Raw genomic sequence first — 15,263 nt, 5'->3', positions numbered from 1 at the left:
TCACTTGTCAACAAAGCAGACCTATGCATTGCATTGTAATGTTATAATGAAGCACAGCAGTAGGAATGGCTCTGCTTCTGTTACTGTGGAAGAAAGGAATCTTGAGCAAAAGGCTTTTTGGTTTTCATTGCCACAGCCAACTCAGTTTCAACAAGAAAGGTTGGGACTAGAGAGACTGCAGCAGCAGCAGCAGGTGCCTGGTCTGCAGCAGAGGTGAGGGCTCAGCAGGGATCTAAAGAGCTGTCCCCAGTGCCTTCTGCTTTGGCATTCGGCTGCTGGAATCTCAGATTGTTTACCAAGAGCAGCTGAAAGATGAGAGAGACAGGAATTCATCATTCTGAGATGAGAGTTCATTCAGTGACAGGCTTTATATGATCGCTGGTGCCTGGAACAGTTCGTTTTTCAGTGAGAGAAAAACAATTTCCCCATGAAGGATTTTTTTAACCAACATTCCCAGTGTTTCAATGATTTTAATATAGTCTTTCCCTTCTTTCTAGTTGGGAGTCTAAATCTGTGGAGCATATAATTCATTTCCATTTTCTGAAAGGTTTGCTGTAGTTGTGGCTGGTGAGCAGCTTTAATGTAGCCTTCCTGTTATATTTACAAATGTGGAGTCTGTTGATGTTTAATACAATCTGTATTGAAACCACAGCATAAGTATAGATATTATTTATTCTATGCAAACGGTGATTTTTTTTCCATACTGGCTCCATATCTCACGGTTATTTGTGTGTGAGAAAGAGAGGGCTATGGAAAACCTATCAGAAGTGGCCTGTGTACGGAATAAAGAAAATGCAGATCATACTGTGGGCTGCAAGATAATACAGGGAAGGGATTGTGATTGTTTTAAATGCAATACATGGGAAGTTATTTCAAGCCAGGATGTAAATGATATTTCAGATCTTGTAAAGAATAATTATGCAATCTGTTGCTTGAAAGACAAAATCTTTTTCATTTTATTTTATGCTTCAACCTGTAAAAGACATCTCTGGGATTTATTCTTAGCATTAGATGAACTTGATGGAATCAAGTGGAATCACTAATAACCTTGGTCTGTCAGACAGTCATTCACTGTTTGTCCCTGAGTTGGTTAGCCCATGTACGTCTTCCTGACACAGTGTTTTTAATATTTGTCTAGGTCTCAAATCTGCTATATTATTTTTGTGCCTTGCAAAATACAGCCTGAGTCAACAAGTGACTTCTTCAGCTCATTGAATACCAGTTTCCCCAGGAGGTAAGCCTGTGCTGTGATTCACTCCTGCTGTGTTTGTCAGTGCATCAGAGCTCTGTACCTGTAGATGTGCATGCAGCTAACAGGAACTTGGGCACCTAGGAGCTTTTGAGCTGAGCTGTATCTTACTGATGGAAGTTTATTTAGTGTTCATAAAGCACGTACGTAGACTGTTCTGCTGATTGCTTATTGAGGTACCAGCAGACCCATGCAGAACAGTCTCTGGACTTTGTCTGCACAAGCTGGCTCTTCCACAGCAGATTAAGTGGATTTCCTCCACTTTGACAGCTTTGGATTTCAGTGTCTAACACGTTTCAGTTCTCTGCAAAACACAGGCACCAGCAACTTGACTACAAGGAACCGCTCAGTTTTACAGCACTGTTTTTACCTGCACTCCCATAGTCTCTCTTGCACTTGTTTTTTTTTCTTTTAGTGAGAAATAGAATTTGGAACCTATTAAAAGTGCAGAGACATGATAACAAACTATCTTAATAAAAAATTGCCACAAAAGGGGTGAACAGTATAGAGATGTAGCGATAGTGTGATAATAATATTAAGCTTAGGAATTGGTTAAAGCAAGTTGAGAAAGACATGACGTTTCATTTTTATAGACGGTAACCAGCCGTTCCCAGTTGTGGGGAACTATGTGTTAAGAGTAAAAAATTTTTATCAAATATAATAGGTACATAAACTAAACAGTCTGAATGTTCTGTGCAAGGGAGTTTACAGAAAACTGTAGTAATCTCTGTCATAAATGGACGACACAAGAAAAATGTGTATTTACTGAAAGAGACTGTGACCACAAGAGATTGCCTCTGGATATTTGCTAGTAATTATTCTCCTCTCAGCTTTGTGATTTAACCTAACTACTAGCAAAAATTGATGAAGAATTTGCCTTTTCTATTTGCTTTAAAAGCAACGCTGACAGATTGCATTATTGTGGGGTTTTTTTATTTGTATCAGGGTGACACTGTGACTAACACACTTCACCTCAGTAGTTCACTATAGCCTTGTAGGCAGCAACTGCCCAGGAAATCAGAAATCATAGCTGCAAATTATCTCAGGTGGGGGATAGGAGGGAATTACTTTTTTTTTTTCAGCTACCTCAGCAAGTGGCTTAGCCAAGAATCTATAAGGCAGAGCTGCACATCTACTGCTAAAGAACTGGGGCTGCCTAATGACATATTGGTAAGAGACAGCAGAAGAGACATCCAGTGTAGAAAACTGCAGAGAGGATGCGAAAAATGCATCCTAGTTAGCGTGGGAGGTCAAAACAGAGGGAGACACTTGGCATTCAGGCTCACCCTGTGCCTTCTTGTATCTCCCTTTCCAAAGCACTGAGGTTAGTGTTATAGAGAAACCTGTGAAAAGGAACATAAGCTCTCACTTCTGTCAAAAATATCATTGGAAGTGTAAACAAGACAGAACTGATTGTTTCCACTGTGTGAGGGCGGGTGAAAGCAGAGAAATAGCCCAGTTACGCACCTTCTGGAGAGTCCCAGGAGCTGCGCTCCCCACAGCTTAGTTACAGAGAACAAAGAAGAAAAGAATTTACATCTGCTGAAATCAAATCCCTCCCTGATCTTTTCCTAATCAACCTGACAGCTTCTAATTGCTGTGTTTGCAGGTCCCACTGGACCTGATTATGCTTTCCTTCTAACATCCGTTGCCATCTGAAATATTCCCCTGAATTTCCTAAGATAAATATTAACTTGGTTTATAAGAGTTTCTGGAAGGTGATGAGATTTAAGTATTTATTTAATTGGCTAGTGTTATGAAGAACATTCCTCAGTGGTAGTAATGCTGTGTTATCTGGAGTTTCATTGCCTGATGTCTGACACCATGAGGGTGTCCCAATTACATGGGTGCCACCTCCTAATAGGTAGTCCTTGTGAAATTTGTGGGATAGGCTCCTGCTTCTTGATCTGAGAGGTGAATTCTGCCCATTGGTAACTCATTCCTATCATATTATCGTACTTTGTTCAAATTAGCCTACACCATAAAATCATTTTGCACATAATTCATCCCAAAAACTGCTTCGTGATATATTGTAACCAAGACAAATTAACTTCAGTTAGCTATTTGTGAACTTTACAGGGAGTCAGAGACTCCTCTGGCACCTGGCCATTGAGCTGATATGTGGGAATCCTGTAATAATCCTTACGTGCCTTTGAAGGGTTATTTCTTTTAGCACTACCAACTGTAATAGCCAGATCTGTAATAGCCAGATGGTGTCACTGTGCCTTAGATGTCAGAAGGGTCAAATAGCTATTACCTATGGACTACAGAAATGGATGCTTTGTAGTTCTGTGTGCTTTGTATCTCATTTCCATGAACACAGAAGTACAATTATATTGAAAGATGAGAGAAGAGGTCAATTATTAGATGCTTGGTTCACCGGAGGTAGGGGTATATATCACTGTTGAAGGCAACCATGTGATGCAGTCAGCGTTCACTTTTAGGGGACAGCAAACACAACAAATGAACTGTGGTTCAGATCAAGAGCAACCATCTTTCACATCCTTCTCCTTTTGCTTAGCTGTCTTAAAAGAAAAAAAGTCATCCTTTGCTTTCAGAAGGACCAAAGGTAATAATGTGGTATGTATCAGATGTCTGCATCATTTATTACGGTTGCATGTGGAAGCCACACTTGATTTAAATAGATTATATTTCCCTATAGTCTCCTTTATTTTGCCGATGTGCGTAGGCCATCGAGTAAGCACTGTGTTTTCTTGTTCAATTCACCCGCAGGCCTGGCAGCTACAAAGCTGTATAAAATGATTTTCCAAGTCTATGGAACAAACTTAGTATCTTGCTCAGTCTTGCTATTTATTGTTGACAGAAAAACTAGAATTCAAAAAACGTTAACTTTTTATATCTTGCTCTGGCACTGGCATTCTTTCAGACTGTGTGAATATGAAGTTCATGTGGTTTGCTAATGAAGATGTGGTCTATTTTGACTTTCCAACATACGCAAAATTTGTCACTGTGAAATCTTAGGGGAAAAAAGATTTTGATGGTATTTCTTGGTTTAGTACGAGGAATAAAGACATTTTCATAGCATTTTCATCATTTCTTAATCAATTACACCTGTTTCCCTATGTAAGGTGTTCGGTCCAGACAGGATGCTTCGATGCTGATGTAGATCGCTGAACTACAGTGCACGACTGCGTTTACCCATTACTGTAGACATGCTTTTTTCTTGTGAATCTTTGTTTTTATATTTGCCTCACCTATTGTTTTACCCTCAAATTCAGTTTATATATATTTTTTTGTTTCTGGAAACGACGCTATTGGCATAACAAGCTCCTCTGAACTGTCACAGTTCACATGTAAAAAACCGCCTTTTAAAGTTGTCTTTATGGCTGTTGTAAATCTCTTAATTCTTGCTCATGCTGCAGAACTGAGTGTTTTTGAGTATGGTTAGTTTAGGTTGCTTTTTGCAGGACTTCTACAGTACTGAGAAGGGTGTTGGGGAAAAGATTCTGAAAAGAAGGCAAACTTGACAACTTGTAGTTGATGAGAATTCATTTGTATGATAGGTTAAGCCTGGAGGTCATTGTGGTGTTTGGGCTGGATTGCATGAAAGGCAATGAAGGGCAATGAAATGCAAGCAGTCTATGGAAGGACAATGTAAACATTTGAGAGAAGACAGAGGCGAAGAAAGTGAGGAGGCAGAATCTGAATTTCTTCAGAGTTAGCAAAATGATCTAAATGTCAGTAAACATCAGTAACTAAGAAATATGTTGGTAATGCCTTCCTGAGATGCTGCTGCTTTGACCTCTGACTATCTATCTCTGTAGGTGACGCTTAACAACCTTTCTTATCACTCTTGCTCCCAGTGCAGTTATTTTTCCCCTTTTTTCTCTCTTAATTATATGTGTAGGAGAATGTGGGAATATTACTGTGCTGAAATTAAACAATCTTCCTTCATCAAAACTCAGCTGAGTTTTTGACTTCTTATACTTCAACTTTTATAGTGCTTTTAATACAATCTTATTTCCTATACATGTGCTTATCTTCTTAAGTTTGATCCTTCTTTAGCTTTTGTCTTCTTTCTTGAGACATCAGTTTCCCTTTACTCAAATGTTGTCTTTTTAAAGCTTGCTTTTCAGCTGTAGATCACCTTCGAATTCACAGGATCTGCTATTCCTCTGCCACCTCTCTTGTAAATCGTTCGTACTTCCTTCCATGTCAGTCCTCAAGCACATGGGGAAAACCATTCTCATGCAAATGTGGAACCACTTCTGTCCTCGAGTGTGACTTCCCCTGACTTCCCTGCAAGTTAACTGTGGGGATGAGATGCTTTGTCCTTTGCTTTGCTTCTTGAATGTTTCTTTCCACTTTACCTTCCTTGTGAAAACTTATGTAGGTAAATAAGCCACCTTAACTATGCTTGTCTTTCATCTTGTAGGCTGCCAATAAATTTAAGCCTGGTTCCTGTGATTAATGTCCATAATTCCCTGACTGTGATTAGTGAAAGCTTATTTTCTATCCGTGTGCTGAGCTCCTTGCTTTTTATGAGATGGTGATCTTTAGACACCAGGTTGGTTGAGTGGAAATGTTTTTCTATTATTTCTTTTGAAGAATGAACACGCTGACAGTAGTAGCATAATAATATCTTAGTCTTTTAAATTTGAGTAGCTTAGAAACTAAATCCTAATGCAATATTTGCATAAGTCATTCAGTACATAGAATTATGTTTAAGCTTTTTAAGACATTAAGAATACTTTAAGCTGCAAAGTGCAGTAAATCAATAATGTATATTAATCTTGAATTCTAAGTAGATATGCACACTGAATTTAACCTTTTTTTTCTTCAGAAAAATTAACAATATAGAGCATAAAAAACCTTAAAAAGAAATCCAGGGGGACACAATTTTGGTAATGTAAGACATTCAGAAGATAATTTCTCCTTGCAAGTTTTGTAATACCCAAACTGAATTGATAATTCTGTACCAATATCATGTATATCCACTTTTGGGGCCTTGTTCAAAGTAATTATCTTCCCTGTTCTTTTCGAGCTGTTGAAATTTTCAGTGTGCAGTTTATGATGTGAATTGATGTTTGCTCTGTAGGAAATTCTGATCATTTTAAAACTTCAAAAACATTATTTGTATTTATAAGTGTATATATTTAAAAATTTTCTCTTAATTTTACTTTGTATTTTATTATATAATTGACCAGAACTGGGTGGGTAGGGGAGCTAATATTTATGAAGTATGTAATTTGCCTTAGAAACAGTTATCTTTCTCATTTAGCACTTTGTGACGAGGTCTTGGAGTGTCCTTTAACATTCTTTTGGACCCCCTTATTTCCCACATTTCCCTTGCAGATAGAAAGTAGTGTGAGAAAAGCATTAATATTAGAAAAAGGTGACTATAGTGAACTAGGTATTGATAGTTGGTTTGGGATCACATCTTACATCATGTGCCAGAAAGCTTTCAGCTCAAGATCCATGAAAGAAGTTGGGTTAGTTGCTGGCTGTTCTTTTCCATGCTGAGTATATATTTCTACTGATGTAACTGCTAATGAAAATCTGTACAAATCCAGTGTTGCCTATCATAAATGCAGAGCCCAATAACATTCATCACAATAAAATCTCTGAAAGGTGGGGGAGAAATGCAGGTTTTAGAAGTTAGGCATGAAAATGCAGTTCTCAGAGTTTGGTTCAATCTGCAAAGAGCATCTCACATAGGAGGGCACACTTTAATATATTCATAGCATGTGGGACATTTGGTCTTTTTCCTTTGAAGCATAATAAGGAATAGCTTCAAATGTCTGTTCATTCTTTTAGATGTTTTGAAACATTCCAGATACTCTTCCCCCATGTGGTTAATGGGCATTATGCAAAGTTTTGTTTGTCCTTAGGTCTGTGTGTAATTTAATTATTGGATAAGTTATTAGCAAAATGACAAAATTACAGCCCCATTTTTTTTTCACTGTAGGAAAATAAGTATTAATTTACAGGAGATGTAAATGGAACTTCGGGCATCCTAAGAAATTGTGGCCTAAACTTTTTGTGTTCTTTTTTCCTTTAAAACAGTGTTCTAATAATAATAAATGATGCTATGAATCTATCCCCGTAGGGTTTGATAATAAAAAATTAAAAACTGCTCAGTGCTTCTGAGGACTGTAGCTGGAGCCTGACTTCTTGGGTATCATAGGTCATGTGTTATGCCTGCATGTTTTATAGCTGGCACAAAGACTTGAAGTTGTAGGGCTTTTGCTGTTGTTGTTTTTGTAATACTAAGGAAAAGTAAAAGAAAGATTGGTTCTTCAGGTCAGTAATGACCATAAGCAAAGAACAGAGGGGTGCTGCTGGTGCCTGAGGGTCCTTTGTTTGTCATGAAATTGATGTGGAAAGATACACTGGACCCGTTCAGCAAGCAAATTATTTCCCGTTGTACAGAGAGAAAGCAGTAAATATCACCATGGGCAAAATTCCATCCTACCCTCATACTTGCTGATCCTGAGCATGAGTCAGCTGAGCCCATCTGGCAGCTGTAATACATGCTTGTAATGTCACAGGGCTGTGGTCCATGTCACGCAGTCCTTCCACTGCTGAACTTCAGTGCTGCAGAAAAGGGAAGTAAAAGTAAATTCTACATAGTGTATAAGAGAAGAGGCTTCCTGGCTCATGTCAGTGGTGTGATCGTTCCCTAAAGCTTTCTGCTGGTGGAAATGCTCAGAGTGCATTGAGAATAACAGAGACTTCTGCCTTCTCGACGGTCTGTGAAAGCAGAAGCTTTATAGCTGTCTAGGTTGTCACTTGGAAAGATGAGGTATTGTGAACTGTAGGCAGATAATTTCTCTTAGGATGTTGACTTTAGGAATACTTCTATGGCATGAGATGTCCCAGGGTGAGACATCAGCGTGCGACTTGCAGGTGTGAGCCGGGACTTATGGGAACCCAATGATCCCCAGAGTCTTAGAAATGGTGCTAGATGCCTGTATTTCAGCAAAATCCCATCCCAATAATTTTTTTACAGCTTTTTGGTCATGGGAAGTCTGATGGCTTTTCTTAGCAAATTGTTCCAGCATTTCCTTATTCTCTTTGCTAAGTGCTTAACACTTTGTAGTTCAGCTTGCCAGACTTGGCCTCTGATTTCATCAGCCGGGTTAAAAGGACTTCCCTTACAGTGTACTTCTTGGCATGGTGTTCAGCTTTGTGATTACAGCAGTAGAGCCAGCTATGTGGTGCCCAGTGCCATTTGGCTGTGGTCTTGCTTTGGTCTGCCTGCACTATGGGTATGTTCTGCTTTTTCTGTTATTCGTCAAAACCTGATTCTTGTTATTCTGTTGTCTGCCTGGTCACTCGGGAACCTTGTCTTTGCAGCACCAGTCTTTTGCAGACAGTCCTGTTCTTGAAATGTCCTTGCAAACCAGCCAAAACGGTTCATGTCCTTTCACTGACCAGCAGGTTTTTGTAGGGGAGGCTGTTACCTTGGGAACTCTCAATCTCTGCAATAATGAGAAGAAGATCTAGAACAGATACTTGTCAGCTTGTGTTTATGCAAGAATTTGGGTTCTAGAGAGCTTCAGTTTATGTAGCACTTCCCCTGCCTGCTTTATCCCCACCTGCCTTGCAGTAGGCAGCTTTCCAAGCAGACGTTCCTACTTTGTCTGCTTTTCTTCAACATCTGCATGTTTCACCTCTTTTTCTACTTCCCGGCCAAAACAAAAACCCACAAGCTTTTGCTGATCCCCATTAATACAAAGCTCTGACCATTCCCTGACCTTGATGAGGGCTTTACAAGCCCTCACTGACAAGGCCCAGCAGATGGGTGTCATTGGGACCTGCTTGTGAGACTACTTTGAAATACATTTCTATTCCAAACCTTCTGTTTGTCTTCACCTCTCGCGGGCTGAAGCTGAATGTCACATCAAACCAGCTGCTTCACTGTGCAGGTGGCCTGACCTGTTGACTTCTCTTATCTGCACATTTTTAACACTCTTTTTGTGCAGGTGTTACTGTCTGTGACCCTGTGTCTGCAAGGTTAATATTAATTCTACTTCAAGTCACCATTTCTTTGAGGGCAATTCTGAATTAGCCACTGGTTTTTACAGCTTTTGAGCTGTGAGAGCAGCTCTCAGATATTTCTGATAATTCAGCAATGAGACAGCTTCTGTTAGTATCAAGGCTGCGGAATGAGGTGTGAAATGTGGAAGGGAGATAAGTGGTTTAGTCACTGTTCAGAAGTCCAGGACTGGGCACTACTTTATAGCATTCAGGATGAGTGAGATCAAATACTGTTAATTCAGGTGTGCTGATTTTCCTGGTGTATAAGGAAAAATTTCACAAAAGAACTCGAAGTGTGAAATATGCTTCACCAAAATCCTTTTCTTTGTCTAACAATTGTGTGGCAGCTCTCTCTTTTCTTTAATCCCCATTTTTAAAGTTTATTTTATTAAGCTTTAGTTTACTACTTCCTTTGGAAACAAAGCAAAGATAAGAAAAGAATTGGCGAGTTTACTATTCTGTGAGCTATCCACACATTTGCAAAACGTGCAGAGTTTTTTTTCTATACTAACAGCTCTGAGAATTGCCAACTTCATGAATTTTGCAATAGAGAATATCTATGAATAGTGTTTTAAACTTTTCATATTGTTTTTCTGTGTTGGTAGAGTTGTCCCTATGGCTATGCATAAGGCAGCCTTTTGTGGGAGATAGAGCTTAGAAGAAAGCTATGGAAGATCTTCCATTGCACCAGGTTATAAAAAGAGGAGGGAACACGTAAAGCTGCGCACAGTTTCTCAGCTGTCTAGGTCAGATGTATGTGAGCGTACGTATGGAGAGCTGGAGCTCCCTTCTCTGAGAGTTATCAGAGTGTTTGCCTCAGGCTGTTCCACCCATGGTGGAACAAGTAAGGAGGTTCTCCTTTGTCTCTAGATGTTTCAAATGGAGCTCTGTTACTTGCCTCCCTGATTGTTTATGGATTTTTTTCATTATTTATACTTTATTTTATATCTCTTCCCTTTTTGTCCTCGGAGAACACATTAGAATAGAAGTGGTTGTCTTCTCTGTCTCAGTTTAACATGCTTTGAATTTAACTTTAAAGGTAGATTTTAACTGAGGTATTGAAAAGACCAATTTCTGTATGCCAGGCATAACTGTCTGAGTTAGCAGAATCACAGAATGATTTTGCCAGGAGGGATCATTAAGATGATGTCATTCTAATCCTCTGCTCCATTAGAAGGGTGATGCCTACTGCAGCTTATGCAGAGCACCTGGGAAGTGGAGTACAGTGCAGCTGCTCTCTCAGTTGGTATACAAGCTGCTTGCATAGCTGGGGCAATGCTGCAGAACCTCTGGGAAACTCTGAGCCCTTTGCTTTTGCTGTGACTCCCAAGGAGCTGTACCTACTCCTGGGAAAACGATACCCTGACTGATTTTGGACAGAACAGGCATTGTTCCTGAACACAGTTGTCCACCCACCCTACCTACGCTCTGCCTATGGAGGAACATGATACGTTTTCTAAACACCAAACACTCAAATATAACCCAAGTTTACATTTGTTGTCTTAAAATGTGAAAGTTGTCCCCTTTGTCTGCAAACCTCTGGAAAAGGCAGAAGTACTTCCCACACAGAAGATTTTAGGTATGGTGGACTACGCACAAGCCAAGATGAATGCTGACAGTTTGGCTGAGGCGTGGAAAGGATGAAACTTGTTCTATGGAGGAGTTAGCTGGTAACTTAAGAGAACAGAAAAATAAAATTATAAAACAGAAAAAACTAAGAGGAGAAAAGCCAGCTGTGCTTGCTTTGGTAGCTCTGTGGCTTTCTTCTTGTGCTTAATAGTTTTCCAAGGTTTTACAAACAAACGCATGCCACATGTGCAAAAGCTTGTAGTTCTCGTGGTGTGACTGTGTGGTATAATGACATTGACGAGGGGCTGTGGGGAGAAAAGTGCTTTCTGAGTTTCTCCCTGGCATGTTTCTGGCTAAGTAACAGAAGGGTGGCTCCACTAGGCAGAATGGAGGCTGGCTCAGCGGAACTCCTGCGATTCAGTGAGTCTCATTTCAAAAATAAATCTCACTTCTATTCCTGATTCTGTGTTGGATAGACTATAGATACCTTGTTCACTTTTAGCAGGGACTTTTGCACTTACAATAAATTTGTCTGCAGGAACATTTCATATTTTAGGTCAACGTATCAGAAAGCTCTGTGTCTTTCTTGCATGAGTTTCACCTCCCAGGATGAAAATTTTGTATTGCCCAAGGGCTGTAACTGTCTGGATCATTGTCATCAGGAGGCAGGCAGCCTCTTGGGTATCTGCCAGCAGTTCCATTGTGCTCTGTGTGCACAATGAGGCTTCAGTCATTGTAGCTTTTAAACAAAGCCTGTAAATGTTAGTGAGTAGTAAACAGCATGTAGACCTGGTCTTCTTGAGAGACTAAATTTATATTGTTTCACTGGTAATATATCATGTGTACTAGTTCTTAAGGATTGCGTAGATGTGACTATTTAGATGAAAATTCCTCATTTTTTCACTTCAGTCTTAAAGATGCAATTCCAAACTGGTAACATCTCCAAGTTCTGTTTCAGTTAATTCAATTCAACCGAGGTAGCACGTGTGTTCAGGTACACCCATGCAGATGTGTCTGAATGACAGCAACGTTAGCATTACCTTGTCTTTTTGGGGAAAGCAGTTCAAAAGGGGCTAAGTCAATTTTTATGCTCTATTTTGTCATTCCATTAAATAAGATCTATGTATCTTTAGGTGGTCTGATTATTCTGTCCTTGGGGGAAAGCACTGCTGTCATGCTGTGGCTCGCTTCTCCTTTTGAAATCTCAGCTACCGCACAGTACAGTTTGTTAAATCCATTGACAGCCTTACATTATGAGAAGGAAACATGAGCCAGCTTGATTACCAACTGGGTTGGTACGTGCATGTTTAAAATACACAAAAACATAGTACATAATATGTACAATCTTTGTACTTGCCACCTGTCAAAGCTGTGAATGTACATTCATGCTCTACATGCATTATTACTGAAATGGATGGTTATTATGCTGAGTCATATTTTCTGCATTAAATGGTTGGGGTTATTAGTGATTTAGTTTTTATGCTGTTGTTGTTAGTTGAGCTAAAAAAAAAAAAAGGGGGATGGGTTTTGTTTTATTTTTAACAATGTGCTTCCAGCAATACAGTTCTTATTTTAGCTAAAAATACTTGTCTGTAAAATGTCATGTCTATAATATCACGTCTGTTACTAACCTCTAAGGAAGCTTGAACTTGTTTTTCAAGAAATGAACCGAATCACTACAAAAACCTTTTCTTTGTCCCATTACCTGAGAGCTGGAAGTATTCCCAAAGAACCCTCGGACTTGTGTAGTCTAGCAATTCATTCTCCAAATGAACAAAGCCAGTGCAGTAAAGGCAATTTGCTGCCCAGCCACTGGATACTCCAGTGAAACATGTCAGAGATTCCACTTTGTGTCATCAGTTTTTTCCCTGTTGTTATCCCAACCTTTCTGGCATGATGTATTTTCAGTAGAGCTTGCTTTGCTTTTCAGTGGCTCGCTATTTGGCAGGTACCTAACAATTAATATTCATTTGTTTTTATCAAGGTGAACACAGATTCTCTGCTTTTTATCCCCTCTTGATGTCTGGAGAACATACAGATCTTCTAGATGCTTTCCTGTTGCCTGTAGTCATGAAATAAAGTGTAATAGTTTAGAAACTGCTCTGGCTGGGGTCTCAGGAAGAGGAGATGCTTTACTTTTCAAGTCTAATGTGAGTTTTGTGGTTATGTTCATAAATATAGATTTATTTTCTCTTTAATCCATCTGCTGGGAAACAAAGCTGGAAGAATCAATGTCATTTTGTTTTCCCTTGAACTGTATTAGTGTGAGTAGGTTGTTTGTTTTTTTTTTTTTTTTTGATAGAAGGAGGGAGCAGTGGAGGGGAGGAGGGAGAAAAGAAACAGAAATTGATTTGCTCTGAAGTAATGCTGACGTTTCTTTCAAACTGAACTCAATACTGAGAGAATACATTCCCCTCATTAGCATGACTGGGAGCCCAAATGAAGATTTGATGCTGCAGAGCAGCAGACCACTGTGTATTTTTTTAACATCACAATCACTAGAAATATGAACTTACTGCAGAACATAGCCCTAATATATATATATTTTTACACTATCGCTGGTGTCTATTGTCTCATACCATTAGATGACTTCAGTTGGTTCTCATGGTGCCAAACTGACAGCACATTCTTCTTTCATGAATTTGTATCTCTCACTGAGAAACCTGGGTTTATCAGTGAAAAGCAGTTTGTATTGTCATGTAATTTGTACATCATTAGTTTAGGGAACAGTTCCAATACGTCCTGTTCAGTTTCAATTAGGGATCAATAATCTTCGTAAGCAGCTAGGCTCCATCAAGATAAAAAAAAAAAAAAAAGCCTTCATATTTTGAAATTAGGTTATGATATTTTCTTTGTCATTTAATCACGAGGGTTTTATTGCTGTTGTGGAAGAATGATAATGAAATTATATTATTTTTCAACTTTTTTCATGTGTGCAATGCAGGAAATAATTGTCTTGTTCTCAGATGGACTGTTTCAATAGATGTTTTCCATTTTTAAAAGACAGACTTCAGTACTTTCCTATCCAGACAGTAACTTGCTCTGTGCAAAGCTTAATACAGTACAGAAGCAAGTATTCGAGAACAAGATTAAAAATACTTTCTAAGATTTCCAGATATCACAGGGATGTCCCCTTTGTAATAAAAAGCCTCTTCCCTGATTGCCATTGTTGTAGATTCAATTGAGACTTTCAACTATGGTTGCTACAAGTCCAAGAGGGCCTTTAAATAATTAGTCAACATCCCTAAATATATCTTCTCCATGATTACGAAGCATTTCTGCGTCAATCTCATATCCATGTAGTATGCAGTCAACCTGCTCCAGTTGTAGTTGAGATAGTTACACATTTCTAATGACATCCATGAGATTACTGCTAGGCCAAGATATGTTTGTTCTACAGGCTGTCCACTTAATGGTCAATGAAATTCAATGGAGAATTGTTCTGTGTATTTTTGCATTCAAAGGTTTCAGTGGGAAGATTAAAGGCTGCCTTATCTTAGTCTGTTTCCTCACAAGGGGAGGAAACCCAAGTGGATGAATGATGCTCTTTGACAAGTTATAAGGAGATATGGCAGGGCTGATTTGGGAAAAAGAAAGAGATTGAGATAGGAATGGAATGTGGGAAACTTTTCTCTTGTATTTTTTTCCCCTCTTCATCTACTTGTTGTTGTTAAGAGCCTTATGTTATCTGGTTTTTCTCTTTCATAAGGAAAGCCAGCTGGTCTTTCATGACAGATGAGAAGGGCAGAGACGGACAGCCTTGTGGTTAGACGTGACCAAGAATGGGCCAGGCTGAAGTGGGTAAAGCACAGCAGCTTTGGAGGAGTTTTCTGGAGGAAGCTGGCAATTCAGGACATTCAGTGCTTACACTACTGATTTTGTGTTTCTGTGATTTTAAAGATGGAATAGAATGCTTTTTCATTTTGTTGGTTTTTGTTTAAAAAAAAAAAAAAAAATGGGATGAGGCTGAGTCTTATCTGATGTAGACCTTCAGTAAAAGTACAGTAGTTAATCTGTTAAATTCAATAGAGGAAAAAAAAAAACCTTCATTCAAATCAGAAGTTTAAAGCAATAAAATGTGAACCAAGAAACAAGAAGTTCCCTTGCTTATTATGCTTGTTCTTTCTGAGGTAGAACATATGCAAAGGTCAACTCCATTTACTGTGTGAGACTTGGCTGCATGAGTGTGTGTATTTATATACACGTGAAATCTCAGTAATTAAGAAAGCAACTGATAACTTGGTTATGAAATTTTATGATGACAATACATTAAGCTAAAGGAGCTACTGGAAAAAAAAAAAATCTTTCTACTTATTTACTATCTTAATTACCTGATCTTTGGCAGGTTTTTGTAAACTCATCAGGGTCTTTTTATAATTATAATATCACAAGTGCAGCTCAACTACAAACAGCTGAATTTGACCAATACTCACAAGAAAAA

General features: G+C 38.9%; 1 long non-coding RNA gene across 12 annotated transcripts in view; it reads left to right on the top strand.

The window, feature by feature from the left end:
* The window catches only part of LOC125693109 (uncharacterized), a 61,136-nt gene extending 46,105 nt beyond the window's left edge, over window positions 1-15,031 (top strand). For all 12 annotated transcript variants that reach the window (XR_007376989.1, XR_007376996.1, XR_007376988.1 and 9 more), the window contains 3 exons: window positions 1,139-1,234; window positions 12,807-12,972; window positions 14,532-15,031. This is a non-coding gene — a long non-coding RNA (uncharacterized LOC125693109). The remainder of the gene's footprint in view (window positions 1-1,138; window positions 1,235-12,806; window positions 12,973-14,531) is intronic.
* The last annotated feature ends 232 nt before the right edge of the window (window positions 15,032-15,263 follow it).

This window comes from Lagopus muta, chromosome 5, assembly GCF_023343835.1.
Source record: "Lagopus muta isolate bLagMut1 chromosome 5, bLagMut1 primary, whole genome shotgun sequence".
NCBI lineage: Eukaryota > Metazoa > Chordata > Aves > Galliformes > Phasianidae > Lagopus > Lagopus muta.
The sequence above is the reverse complement of the archived record's forward strand: the minus strand, read 5'-3'. Positions and strand labels throughout refer to the sequence as shown.